Raw genomic sequence first — 15554 nt, forward strand, 5'->3', positions numbered from 1 at the left:
AAATCCATTATTAAAAAATGGAAAGAATATGGCACCACAACAAACCTGCCAAGAGAGGGCCGCCCACCAAAACTCATGGACCAGGCAAGGAGGCATTAATCAGAGAGGTAACAAAGATACCAAAATAACCCTGAAGGAGCTGCAAAGCTCCACAGTGGAGATTGGAGTATCTGTCCATAGGACCACTTTAAGCCGTACACTCCACAAACCTGGGCTTTACGGAAGTGTTGCCAGAAAAAAGCATTGCTTAAATAAAAATATAAGCAAACACATTTGGTGTTCACCAAAAGGCATGTGGGAGACTCCCCAAACATATTGAAGAAGGTACTCTGGTCAGATGAGACTAAAATGTAGCTTTTTAGCCATCAAGGAAAACGTTGTGTCTGGCGCAAATCCAACACCTCTCTACACGAGAACACCATCCCCACAGTGAAGCATGGTGGTGGCAGCATCATGCTGTGGGGATGTTTTTCATAGGCAGTGACTGGGATACTGGTCAGAATTGAAGGAATGATGCAGGGGAATTCTTGAGGGAAACCTGTTTCAGTCTTTCAGAGATTTGAGACTGGGACGGAGGTTCAGTTTCCAGCAGGACAATGACCCTAAGCATACTGCTAAAGCAACACTTGAGTGGTTTAAGGGTAAACATTTAAATGTCTTGGAATGGCCTAGTCAAAGCCCAGGCCAATTGAGAATCTGTGGTATGACTTAAAGATTGCTGTACACCAGCAGGAACCCATCCAACTTGAAGGAGCTGGAGCAGTTTTGCCTTGAAAAATGGGCAAAGATCCCATTGGCTAGATATGCCAAGCTTATAGAGACATACCCTAAGAGACTTGCAGCTGTAATTGCTGCAAAAGGTGGCTCTACAAAGTATTGACTTTGGGGGTTGAAAAGTTAAGCCTGTTTGCCGGACAGTAGCAGAGTAAACAGTCTATGGCTTGGGTGGGTGGTCTTAAGCAATTTTTGGGCCTTCCTCTGACACCACCTGATATAGATTTTCTGGACGGCAGGGAGCTCGGCCCCAGTGAGGTACTGGCACCACCCTCTGTAGCGCTTTGCGATCAAGGGCGGTGCATTTTCCATACCAAGCGGTGATGACTGTGCAGGTGTGTGGACCATGTTAAGTCCTTAATGATGTGGTTGCCGAGGAACTTAAGCTCTCGACCCGCTTCACAACAGCCCTGTCGATGTGGATGGAAACTTGCTCTCCCTTCTTTCTCCTATAGCACACGATCAGCTCCTTGGTCTTACTGACTTTGAGGGAGAGGTTGTTGTCCTTGCACCACATTGCTAAGTCTCTGACCTCCTCCCTTTAGACTGACTCATCGGCATTGGTGATCAGGCCTACCACTGTGGTGTCGTCAGCAAAATTGATGATGGTGTTAGAGTTGTGCTTGGCCACAAAGTCGTGGGTGAACAGGGGGACTAAGCACACACCCCTGAGGGGCCCTGTGTTGAGGGTCAGCGTGGCAGAGGTGTTGTTGCCTACCCTCACTACCCTGGGCTGGCCCCGCCAGGAAGTCCAGGATCTAGTTGCAGAGTGAGGGTGTTCAGTCCCAGGGTCCCTGAGCTTGGAGGGGACTATGGTGTTGAACTCTGAGCTGTAGTCTATGAACAGCATTCTAACATAGTTATTTCCCCTCTTGTCCAGGTAGGAGAGTTCAGTGTAAAATGTAGTTGAGATTGAGTCATCTGTGGATCTGTTGGGGCGATAGGCAAATTGGAGTGGGTCTCTAGGACGATGGTGTTGATTCCAGTTGAAGCTCGCATCTGCTACAAGACCATGGTGCTTGCCTACGGAGCTGTGAGGGGAACGGCACCTCCGTACCTTCAGGCTCTGACCAGTCCCTACACCCAAAGAAGGGCACTGCGTTCATCCACCTCTGGCCTGCTCGCCTCCCTACCTCTGCGGAAGCACAGTTCTCGCTCAGCCCAGTCAAAACTGTTCGCTGCTCTGGCACCCCAATGGTGGAACAAGCTCCCTCACGACGCCAGGACAGCGGAGTCAATCACCACCTTCCGGAGACACCTGAAACCCCACCTCTTTAAGGAATACCTGGGATAGGATAAAGTAATCCTTCTAACCCCCCCCCCCCCCCCCCCCCAAAAAAAAAAAGATATAGATGTACTATTGTAAAGTGGTTGTTCCACTGGATATCATAAGGTGAATGCACCAATTTGTAAGTCGCTCTGGATAAGAGCGTCTGCTAAATGACATAAATGTAAATGTAATGTGAGCCATGACCAGATTTTCAAAGCACTTCATAATTACAGATGTGAGCGCTACAGGGCGATAGCCATTTTGGCAGGTTACCTTGGAGCTCTTGGAAACAGGGACAATCGTGGTCAGCTTAAAACATGTTGGGATTACAGACTGGGACAAGGAGAGATTGAAAATGTTTGAGTACGCGTCCTGGTATTCCGTCTACTCCAGCCATGTGATTGTTAACTTGTTTAAAGGTTTAGCTCACATTGGCCATGGTGACCAAGATCACACAGTCATCTGGAAAAACAGGAGGTTTAATGCAAGGCATAGTGCTATATTCCTTGGAGTGAGAATAAAAAGCATTTAGATCATTTGGGAATTCTGCCTCACTAAGCAACTTATGGCTGGGTTTCCCTTTGTATTCCGTTATTGTCTGCAACCCTGCCACATCTGCAATTGTACACAGCCCATCTGTAAATAGCCCATCCAATCTACCTACCTCAACCCCATATTGTTTTTATTTACTTTTTTGCACACCAGTATTTCTATTTGCACATCATCATCTGCACATCTATCACTCCAGTGTTAATTTGATACATTTTAATTACTTCGCTACTATTGCCTATTTATTGCCTTACCTCCTCACGCTATTTGCACACACTGTATATAGACTTTTTTCTATTGTGTTATTGACTGTACGTTTGTTTATTCCATGTGTAACTCTGTGTTGTTTGTGTCGCACTGCTTTGCTTTATCTTGGCCAGGTCGCAGTTGTAAATGAGAACTTGTTCTCAACTGGCCTACCTGGTAAAATAAAGGTGATATATTTTTTTTTTAATAAACATACAATGAGCATCGGAACACTGAACGAGAGACCTCGGTTTATCGGCTTGTTTTTATAAAGTTGTGACAGTGTGATTTTATATACTTTTTATTTGAATTTTGGATCCCGCGGCACAGTTGGGCTCAGTTACTGTGAACTCTACTATCTGTCCCGGGTTCCCGCAGATTCCATGTAAAGAGAGAAACACGGAAACCCAGCTAGCCTAGCTGGCAGTCTCAAATGGAGGTCGCTATTGATCGTTTTCAACGCTGCAATAGCTCTGTTAACTTTGCTTTATTCTGGACAATGTGGACCGCTCTGACTTTCAATGTAGCAACTGTTTGCTTGCAGAGGACTATAGGGGCGAAGTGGCTACTCTTAGCAAACAAGTAGTGAACCTACACAAGCTACTGGGGAATCCACGGCCGCCTAGTTTTTCCTTTTTCTTCTACCCCAGTAGCCGGACGCCGCTCTGGTCTGGTGGAAGTATCGCAGGAATCCCTCCCCGAAGTGGTCTCCCCTTCCCTGGTGAATGGAGCTCGTAGGATGCTCCTGGATGACTTGGGGGATGTTCCTGTTCTCGACCCAACCAACCAGCCTTGGCAATATGTCAGGATGGAGGTAGGACGGGTTTTATGTCGCTCCGCGTTAAAGTCTCTGCCCACCAGAAAAACTTACTCTGGGTGAGCGGTTAGTCGTTTGTTTATAGCCCGATTCGTTAAGTGCCAGAGTGGTGTTGGCTTGTGATGGGATGTAGACAGCTGTGATAATTACGGATGAGATGGTCTGCAGCTTACCATGAGGTATTCTATATAAGGTGAGCAAAAGCTTGAGATTTCCTTCACACTAGAAGCAGCACACCAATTGTTATTTATGAAAAAACATACTCCACGTCCTTTTGACTTCCCCGAAGCCACAGTACGATCCTGCCGCTGCATGGAGAATCCACCGAGAACTATGTGCATAGCATCATCATCCAGCCATGTTTCAGTAAGACATAATATATATATATATATTTTTTATTTTTATTGGGGTGGATCAGCTTAATATTGCGGAAAGAATATTTGTTCCATCAATGTAATTGTCTGCATCCTTTCCAATCCCCCATCTATTTTTTGGGTAAATACACTGCTCAAAAAAATAAAGGGAACACTTAAACAACACAATGTAACTCCAAGTCAATCACACTTCTGTCAAATCAAACTGTCCACTTAGGAAGCAACACTGATTGACAATAAATTTCACATGCTGTTGTGCAAATGGAATAGACAACAGGTGGAAATTATAGGCAATTAGCAAGACACCAATAAAGGAGTGGTTCTGCAGGTGGTGACCACAGACCACTTCTCAGTTCCTATGCTTCCTGGCTGATGTTTTGGTCACTTTTGAATGCTGGCGGTGCTTTCACTCTAGTGGTAGCATGAGACGGAGTCTACAACCCACACAAGTGGCTCAGGTAGTGCAGCTCATCCAGGATGGCACATCAATGCGAGCTGTGGCAAGAAGGTTTGCTGTGTCTGTCAGCGTAGTGTCCAGAGCATGGAGGCGCTACCAGGAGACAGGCCAGTACATCAGGAGACGTGGAGGAGGCCATAGGAGGGCAACAACCCAGCAGCAGGACCGCTACCTCCGCCTTTGTGCAAGGGGGAGCAGGAGGAGCACTGCCAGAGCCCTGCAAAATGACCTCCAGCAGGCCACAAATGTGCATGTGTCTGCTCAAACGGTCAGAAACAGACTCCATGAGGGTGGTATGAGGGCCCGACGTCCACAGGTGGGGCTTGTGCTTACAGCCCAACACCGTGCAAGACGTTTGGCATTTGCCAGAGAACACCAAGATTGGCAAATTCGCCACTGGCGCCCTGTGCTCTTCACAGATGAAAGCAGGTTCACACTGAGCACATATGACAGACGTGACAGAGTCTGGAGACGCCGTGGAGAACGTTCTGCTGCCTGCAACATCCTCCAGCATGACCGGTTTGGCGGTGGGTCAGTCATGGTGTGGGGTGGCATTTCTTTGGGGGGCCGCACAGCCCTCCATGTGCTCGCCAGAGGTAGCCTGGCTGCCATTAGGTACCGAAATGAGATCCTCAGACCCCTTGTGAGACCATATGCTGGTGCGGTTGGCCCTGGGTTCCTCCTAATGCAAGACAATGCTAGACCTCATTATGCTCTGGCCTGTTTGATATTGATTAGCCCCGAGGACAGACGCGACTATGGTGCCTTAGTGGGAGCACTGAGGAGGCGCTATGGACAATGTGTACAGCCCGGGCTGCTGCGCTCCGAACTGAGTAATAGACGCAGGCAGCCTGGAGAGCCTCTACGGGTGCTAGCTAATGACATTGAGAGCCTCTCTCGGCGGGCATATGCTCACAAAACGCTTGGACAGCAGCTGGCCATCGTCTCTGCCAAACACCAGCGTGACTGGGACAAGCACCTGCCTATGGTCCTCATGGCATGCCGTTCCGCTGTCCAAGACTCCACCTCCTGCACGCCTGCCCTCCTCATGCTGGGGAGAGAGATCCGCACCCCTGTGGAGATGGCGTTTGGTCGGCCCCTGGATAGCCCTCATGTTCCCCCGGGGCCGGAGTATGCCCGGAGACTCCAGGACCGCCTGGAGACAGCCCACAACTTCGCCAGAGAGCAGCTGGTGAATGCAGGTGTGAGGCAGAAGAGGAACTATGACGTGCACACCCGGGGAAGGCACTTTGTGGCTGGGGAGCTGGTCTGGGTCTACAGCCCCCTAAGGAAAAAAGGCAGATGCCCCAAGTTGGACAGTCACTGGGTGGGGCCCTGCAGCATCCTGGAGAGGGTAGGGGAGGTTGTGTACCGGGTGCAGCTTCCTTCCAGGGGGATAAAGGTGGCACTGCACCGGGACAGGTTAGCCCCATACAGAGGGGCCGCTTCTCCCCATACCCCAGGGACCCCCACAATTCCCCTCTCTGGCAATGACATTCTCCAGGCACCCACCCCCAGGTGCCGTCGACAAGGCTCCAGACGGCCCACTCCCCCTGTCTCCCTCCCTGTGTCACCTTGTGGTTCTCCGGTGCCACGGACTGTATTCCCCGTTCCCGCTTCCTTGTCCCCCATATCCCTTCCTTCATCCCCTGGGTCCCAGAGGGGCAGCCCCCTGCCACGGATGGAGCCCCCTGTTTCACATCTGGACACTCTGCGACCATCACGGCCACGCAGGCAAAGGAGACCTCCGGGTCGCTTCAGAGACTTTGTTTGTTCCCTCGGGGACGAGGGACTTTGTGGTGGGGGGGGCTGTGTAGCGACCCGCACAGACAGTTGTGGGTTATGTGTTAGGCTATTAGTGGGTTGTGTCGTACTTACCAGTGTTCGCGGGGTCATGCCAATCAACCTGCTATCTGCCAATCACGGGAATGCCTGGAATGTTCTGATACCGGGCAGCCTGGTGGTTGGCGGAGTGACGTGGAGGGGGGTTGGGCAGGGGGATGGAGCATTGGAAGTTAAGACCGGGTTTAGCCATTGTTCTCTCTCTTACGTCTGGGCTTCACAAGAGAAGGTCACGGTTGGTTTGTAGTGTACCTTTCATTTATTTGGCGTGGGCTGCGGCCAAACAGTAGCCTGTGTTAAGTTGTGTTAATAAACCGTCCATTCGTTAACTCCATCCTCTGTCTGGACAATTGTTCCTTCATGATCTAGTCAGGTCATTACAATACATACACATACCTATGTAGACATACATACTTTTTTAAAGAATATACCTTTATTATTATTCCCCGCAAACCCTACCACCGATCCCCCAATTGGAGTAAACTAATAAACACTTCGGCTTTTATCTTCAATTTATTCATCTTATACAAATTTTACAGACAGTCTATTTTACAATAGTTATTTTTTGTTTGTTTTTAGTCCTTCCTCTATTTCTGATGTCCATCCAGTTTGATTTCTATTTGTAACTGTGCTATATCACAAAAGTTGTGAACCTATATACATTTTACAGACCCCGTATGTTTTACATTGTTTATCTTGTTATTAGTCCCACCCTTCAGCTCCATTCAACCCCTCCCATCTATCTCTCAACATCATCCGTTTCGGATTTCTATTTGCCATATATTTTTCAACTGTGCTGTGATGCTTCACAAAACAATTGAACCTTTCTATTCTCATAGCTTCTACAGATTGTAATATAAAAATAAACATTTTTGCTAAAATAATGATTACATTATTGATTGATTGACTATGGCTTTTCAAATCACCCAGTATTGCTATCTGCAGCGTTAGTTCTAGGCAAATGTTGCAATTCTTCAGCCATTCCTGGACCTGTGACCAAAAACGAGCTACATATGGACAATACCAAAATAAATGATCTAATCTCTCTGCCTCCTCACAGCAGAATCTGCAGAGCTGGGAAGATTGTATCCCCCATATATATAACATTCTATTTGTTGCAAGAATGTTGTATAGTAATTTAAATTGAAAAGACATAAGACATAATATATTGCAGTTTTTCAAGTCTCTCTGATAAGAGACTCTCGAACTAAGCTCAACCATCTTATTCTCGAGTGACTGGACATTTGCCAATAGAATGGAGGAGTGAGTCATTTGGTTTTCTCTTTCAATTTTACCAGGATTTTACACCTCGTCTCCCGCGTCTACGCCTGCAGTGTTTTGGTAGCCATGGAACAAATGAATATGGTCCGGAGTGAACAGTGGAACAGCTGAGTCGCATTTGAAGTGGAATTCAAGGTAAGTAAGTGTCGATCTGATGTCCAGAAGTGCTTGGCGGTCATATGTGACAATAGTATTACCTTTCTGTAAAACAAATTAAGATGAACATGATACAAGTCACTATATACAGTGAGGGAAAAAAGTATTTGATCCCCTGCTGATTTTGTACGTTTTCCCACTTACAAAGAAAGGATCAGTCTATCATTTTAATGGCAGGTTTATTTGAACAGTGAGAGACAGAATAACAACAACAAAAAATCCAGAAAAACGCATGTCAAAAATGTTATAAATTGATTTGCATTTTAATGAGGGAAATAAGTATTTGACCCCCTCTCAATCAGAAAAATGTCTGGCTCCCAGGTGTCTTTTATACAGGTAACGAGCTGAGATTAGGAGCACACTCTTAAAGGGAGTGCTCCTAATCTCAGCTTGTTACCTGTATAAAAGATATCTGTCCACAGAAGCAATCAATCAATCAGATTCCAAACTCTCCACCAAGGCCAAGACCAAAGCGCACTCCAAGGATGTCAGGGACCAGATTGTAGACCTACACAAGGCTGGAATGGGCTACAAGACCATCGCCAAGCAGCTTGGTGAGAAGGTGACAACAGTTGGTGCGATTATTCGCAAATGGAAGAAACACAAAAGAACTGTCTATCTCCCTCGGCCTGGGGCTCCATGCAAGATCTCACCTCGTGGAGGTGCAATGATCATGAGAACGGTGAGGAATCAGCCCAGAACTACACGGGAGGATCTTGTCAATGATCTCAAGGCAGCTGGGACCATAGTCACCAAGAAAACAATTGGTAACACACTACGCCGTGAAGGACTGAAATCCTGCAGCGCCCGCAAGGTCCCCCTGCTCAAGAAAGCACATATACATGCCCGTCTGAAGTTTGCCAATGAACATCTGAATGATTCAGAGGACAACTGGGTGAAAGTGTTGTGGTCAGATGAGACCAAAATGGAGCTCTTTGGCATCAACTCAACTCGCCGTGTTTGGAGGAGGAGGAATGCTGCCTATGACCCCAAGAACACCATCCCCATGGTCAAACATGGAGGTGGAAACATTATGCTTTGGGGGTGTTTTTCTGCTAAGGGGACAGGACAACTTCACCGCATCAAAGGGACGATGGACGGGGCCATGTACCATTAAATCTTGGGTGAGAACCTCCATCCCTCAGCCAGGGCATTGAAAATGGGTTGTGGATGGGTATTCCAGCATGATAATGACCCAAAACACACGGCCAAGGCAACAAAGGAGTGGCTCAAGAAGAAGCACATTAAGGTCCTGGAGTGGCCTAGCCAGTCTCCAGACCCTACTCTAATAGAAAATCTGTAGAAGGAGCTGATGGTTGGAGGTGCCAAACGTCAGCCTCGAAACCTTAATGACTTGGAGAAGATCTGCAAAGAGGAGTGGGACAAAATCTCTCCTGAGATGTGTGCAAACCTGGTTGCCAACTACAAGAAACGTCTGACCTCTGTGATTGCCAACAAGGGTTTTGCCACCAAGTACTAAGTCATGTTTTGCAGAGGGGTCAAATCCTTATTTCCCTCATTAAAATGCAAATCATTTGATAACATTTTTGACATGCGTTTTTCTGGATTTTTTTGTTGTTATTCTGTCTCTCACTGTTCAAATAAACCTACAATTAAAATTATAGACTGATCATTTCTTTGTCAGTGGGCAAACGTACAAAATCAGCAGGGGATCAAATACTTTTTTCCCCTCACTGTAGCTAAGTTAGGATGGAACTAATAAGATATCGCCCTTCTCCGTCGGCGCCATCTTTCCTACTGTATGTGATAATGCCAGCCCTCGTGTCATAATAAAGGTCAATAATAAGAGCTAGACCAACGACAACATTGTAAAACCCCAGAGGGGAGACTGCTTCTATGTTGTTCAATCATGATAAAACTCTACTGAGACGAGAGGCTGAAGTACAGTTGTTTCTAAATAACCAGACAAAAAAAACACTCTACATTATAACATAGTATTTTCCTCACCTGCATGGCAGTGTAGGTCGAAAGGCACAGCACAGCCACCAGAGAGCCTTCCAGATGATCATGTTCCACTGAGAATGAATCCAACTCAAATACTGCCAAAAAAGTGGAGATGTGGAGGCATATCGTTTCGGAGTCCTTCCCAGACCATAAAACCTTAAAATCTGGTTTTCCACCTTGGCAAGGAAAATATTATTTCAAGGTGAAATCCATCTGCAGCACTTTGCATCAATATGAAGTCACCTATTCCACGTTGCCTAATTAATTCACAACATACCAGCGGCATCCAGCGGCAAGGGAGATACTACTTTGCGCTCCTTCAGTGGGTTTCCAGGAAAGACAAGCCATTCCCTCACTGTTTGGGCCCGTCCACCACTGCTGAGAAAAGATGCATGATAAATGGCAAGAAATGTATCCAAAGATGTACAAAGTATTTCTGTGTACTTCATAGTGAAACCTGTTTCATTATTAAGATGGTGCCTGGTAGTAAAACTGGCAACAAATAACCTTGCAATGTTTTAATAACCATGTAATATTCATCATGCCATATGTCATTTTGTGATAACCATGAAATAATCAATCATTTTGTAATAACCACGTAATAATATACAACACATGGATTTGTAGGTAACTGAATGCCGTAGATGCGTTCTCTGAAAGGTTGAAACACAATTGCCTGTGGAGTGATCTCAGCATCCTCCCTGTCTTCAAGTGTATTACTGCATTCCAGCACAACATCATACAGTACATTGTACACCATAAAACACTCTGCTCACATGTGCTTTTCTTTGTCTGCCTGTAAAGAAAAAACAGGATTCAAAACAAACATAACCATCATATTGTTTGGGCTTTTTATGTTTCTAGTTTATTAAACTGAAACAATCTACATCTGTTTCTTCCCTGGAGGATGTAAGGCAGGGTTTCCCAAACTGGGGGACAGGGGTGCACATTTTGGTTTTTGCCCTAGCACCACACAGCTGCTTGAAATAATCAACTAATCATCGAGCTTTGATCATTTGAATCAGCTGTGAAGTGTTAGGGCAAAAAATGAAACGTGCAACTCTTGGGGTCCCGAGGACCGAGTTTGGGAAACGCTGCTGTAAGGACTCAAGCAGCTCTTCTTCAGATACCTCTCCTCGTAGAGGTGTCACTAATGTCCCATAGTAGCTTTTGACCAGGAAGTAGATAGTACTGTATTCCTTTGTCCACAACCTCTCATTCTAGAGGCAGAGAGCTAACACCATGGGTTCCCACTCTGGACAGATTGTTGTTACTGATGAAATCTGCTACAGCATACGTTTTCTACCGTTGTGGTGGATGTGGATGTGGATGTCCTGTAAGCTGCCAGGGCATCACTACGCGGCCGCTGCATCTACTGCTCTGGCACCACATCGTTACAAAGGAGACACGCGAGCAGAGGGAGCTGGAGGGCGTGGGACAGTCTCTGGAAATCAGCATGTGGTCATGGTGTCTAGACTCAGCTGACTCACAGACAGATAGGGGACTGAGCCAAAGATTATGAAGTTTGTGTCCTGTCCCAGGATGCCCTACAGTTGTGACGGAGGGCAAAGCTGGTGATCTCATAGTCATCCTCGCGGGCAGAGCACCAGGTTTCCTGGCCTAGAGACTTGAGGGCAAAGAGAGATAAGGTGGCCAGCCCTGAGGGGAGGCAGAACAGCTCCCGGCCAGGCTGTTGATGATGACACTTTAAATGGTGGAACACCCTGGCAACGTTCTCGTTGACCCTCAATTGCCGTTTCACCAACTCTGCCTGTTTGCCTTCTTCCACTACCCAGTCAATGTCACGACTTCCGCCGAAGTTGGTGCCTCTCCTTGTTCGGGCGGCGTTCGGCGGTCGTCGTCACCAGCTTTCTAGCTGCCATCGATCCACGTTTATTTTTCCATTTGTTATGTCTTGATTGTTCACACCTGGCTCCCATTATGTTATGATTATTTCCCTATTTAACCCTCTGGTTCTCATTATGTCTTGTGCGTGATTGTTTCTTGTTTTGTGTTAGTCGGCTGTGTTAGTGGTATATTCTTGTTTCAGAGTAATTACGTTATTTTTACTCAGTTCTGTGTCCTGCGCCTGACTCCATCCTCACCTCCACACAACTGACTTGTGACCGTCAAAGAAAAACACAAGTCAGATACTGGCAGCTAGAACACTTGGAGGATGAGTCAGGTGCAGGAGACTGAGGTCCGTTTGAACAAACGTAATTTAATACTGCCAAGGGGCAAAATCCACATATAAGGCAGGGTGCACAAACGTCACATGACGAGAGGAAAGCTCCACTCTAAAAGACAGACGGGGCGCAGCCCGGCTACCCTAATGCCTAAACGATACATAGCAAAATGCAACTACGTTAAATAATTACAACCCCTACCACACATAACATAAAACAATTCCGCACAAATCCTAACTAAACACAGACGAACTAAATACCCTCCCCACTAATGACAAACATGAAACAGGTGCAACCAAAAACAGACATAACTAACAGACACTGAAACATAGATCGGTGGCAGCTAGTAGGCTGGCGACGACGACCGCCGAGCACCGCCCGACCGAGGAGAGGCGCCACCTTCTATGGACGTTGTGACAGATACCTGCATTTGTGAAGGCACCCACAAACTCCTCCAGGCAATGCATGAACTCTTTCCACTGGCCACCATACCAGTCCCTCAGACAGGCCATGCCATCCACCACCTGTGTAGGAGGAGTGGTGCTGCTGCCCTGTTGGTGGCTGTTGACATGCTGCATTGCCATCTCCCTGAGGTCCACAGGTTTCTGGACAACATTTCTCCATGAAATACTGCAAGTCTTTTATACCAACTCATACAAAGGCAAATGAAAAATATGTTTTAAATAGTGGCTAGGAGCAATACAATGCACTGGCTCATACCAGTCAATGTATGTCATGTAAGTGAATTAATAACTGACTAAATGGGTATAATGCTCACAGAATATTCAGAAAAATAGTTTCAAAGCGCACTGAGTGTGACTCTCTGGCCATGCTTTTCAGGGAGAAGTATTCTAGCTATTGCAACAGAATGTTTGAACTGTTTAATAATAAGAACTAAGCCTAGGGCCAAGGCTATGATTCAGGTTGGCTGCTAAATAGCCTAAAAGTTGTCACACTTCATACCCTAATCATTTGTTGAACGTTTGAAAATAAAGTTGGAGAAAGAGTTCAATAGTGAAGTTGGTTAACTAGGCCTAATAAAAAGTAGATTTCAGCCTACTGCTGTTGAGAAATAGATCATCCAGGAGTTATAATACTGTGCACACAAAGCTTTATCTTCTATTGTGGCCGTGACTTGAAAAGTGTGAATAGGTTGGAGCATACGCAGGCTGTCACCACAGGTGCCTACATCTGGTCATCTCTGGGCAGATGCTCCCAGGGACCTGGGGAGCCATTCTAAAGGGGCACCGCCCCGTTAAATCCTCCATTCAGTGGGATGGCGTTGTGCCGTAATTCAGATTGCCTTGCTCTGGAATTGGGGGTGAGGGGCTCATAATGACGGTCTGATGGTATCCTAGCACTGGAGCTCATCCCCAAGGTGAAATAGTGAAGATGGTTTTATGGGGGTAGGGATGAAGTTTGCTAAAAACTAAAAGCTCTTACATAAAAATAATCTGCCAATCTGTGCTAAAGCAATCTTGCACATGCCAGACGCTTCAGACCTTTAGTTATTGAGGGTTCCAAAGAATTCACATCAGCAGCTACTCCGAATCAAAAAAGGCTGGAGCCTACAAAATGATTCTCAACAATCTCTCCTGCTAATTTAATGGAGTGAATTAGACCTTTTCCAGCCTACTTTAGGCTATAGGTCTAATCCAATGAATCAGGGATTTTCTTAGGATATTATGCCTATAGGTTATGTAGGCATATGGCCTTCTTCTTGTTATTGCCGTTTGGATTGATTTTCTCCAACCCCCTCTAGGACCCAAGCTTGACACACAAGGAAAAAGACACCCAAAACAGAAGCAGATGTTCTCCATAAAGCACGCGACTGCCTTCCACTCTGCTAAAGAATTCTAGAGGCTCAGCAGTAAACCCCGTCCTGAAGAATGCACACAAATACGCGCACGCGCGCACACACACGCAAAGTTACTCCAATATCCCCCCATGACCCCAACAACATACAGGGCACAAAGAACGGCCTCTTTGAAATGGGTCCTTGTTCACTCACAGAGCAGCTGGCCGGAGTAATCGGACTTCTTGAAGACAAATGAATCTCGTCTCGTTCATAGGATCACAGGTAATCACACGGGTATTGTCATTAAAATACGGGCTGGGCCAAAGAGAGCAGATGATTTGCTATCGAGTTTCTGTCGTCATGTGGTGAGGCTGCACTGCTGATATCCATCATCTGGAGGCAGGCATTCGAGCCACGCGACAGATTCTTTATAATTGTAATCAGCACAATTACAGCACAATTACTTTTGAGCATCACACAGGATGCCGACGAGAAACTCATTGTCCTAAAATAAACCTACGTGGAGATTCAGCGCGCTAAACAAGCTCCGTCCTCTGTCTGAACTCCAGTCCAGTTATATCACTGAGGGAAACGATGGCCTGCATGTCTATTTGGCAAAGCAAAAAGTTAGACATTTATATTATGTTCACTGGTGTCTGTTGTTCAAAACATGTATTTATTATTTACAACTAATAACATATTTGTTCAACACAGTTAAAACAGCAGGTCATAATACTGATGACTTTGAATATTGATCCAAATGAACAATTGCGCAATAGGCTACTTAAAATTAGGTAGAATTTTTGTGAATGGTAACGTAGGCTATACGCCTGAGTTGCTATCTATCTGGTCGTTATGGTTCATGTTCTCAGTGTTTATGTTCCCACGAGCAATCTATCCGAAAAACTTTAATTTTGGCTTCCCTAACCATATGGTCAGCATCATACCGTTGCAGTCTCTCTAATAACATGCTTCCAGGCCAATTTGGATGAAGATTGTGCAATATGTAGAGAAACGCAGAGACATGCAGTTGAGGTTGGGGGGAAAACGCCATTTGGTGTGGAGCAGATGGTTGGCTTGGGAGGCTGTCCGCGTCTAAAGGCGTGTCGTGCCCTTCAGATAAAATCCCCAAGGGTTTCCCCTTGTATTCAAAATCAATGAAAATTAAAGCGCAAAGAAAAGATGAATAGTCAGACCTCGAGTCTCTCTTTTGTTCAATGGAGCTACTGGTGGGCAGGAGTTAAAGTACAACAGCCCCCTATAGAAACACTTAAGTTAAACAGTCTCCCCATAGTCCACCTTCAGAATGAAGGGGGAGTTCGAAGAAGAAGCTTTATGCTTGATTTATCCAAGACAGAATCTCGAGGCATACATTTTGTTTGAAAATAATACGTGTAATGATCATGATTCTGCAGGATTTCACCATGCCTTTCAGTTAAGCTTTGCTGCCATAATCGATAAATGAATGCCACGTCAATAAAAGAAACGCCTGATAGTGCAGCGTAGGCCTGCCTATATGAGGACAGAAGGGTTGGGAGAAGAGGTGATCGCGTAAACCTCAAGCACGCGGAATTACGTACAGAGCAAAAACCTGTAAAAACGTAGAGCCACATCCTTCGGATTACTGCATTGGGTGTATTGAAGAATCAACTGGTTAAATACAACACGGATCTTCGAAACCATATGGCCATGTGAACACATGCATAATGGTATTAGTCATAGTGTTGAAATGTTCTCTCTCATCAATTTCCTTTGAGTACAAAGGTAGGCACCTATTCCAAATCTTTATTTGGAAGTGTCATATCTTGACCATTATAATGATTCTAAACATAAAAACAT

General features: G+C 45.9%; 1 pseudogene; it reads right to left on the reverse strand.

Moving 5' to 3' along the window:
• Window positions 1-10503: 10503 nt before the first annotated feature.
• Window positions 10504-13152, reverse strand: LOC145865811 (constitutive coactivator of peroxisome proliferator-activated receptor gamma-like; annotated as a pseudogene).
• Between the last annotated feature and the right edge of the window lie 2402 nt (window positions 13153-15554).

Source organism: Salmo salar, chromosome 01 (assembly GCF_965601325.2).
Source record: "Salmo salar chromosome 01, fSalSal1, whole genome shotgun sequence".
Taxonomy (NCBI): domain Eukaryota; kingdom Metazoa; phylum Chordata; class Actinopteri; order Salmoniformes; family Salmonidae; genus Salmo; species Salmo salar.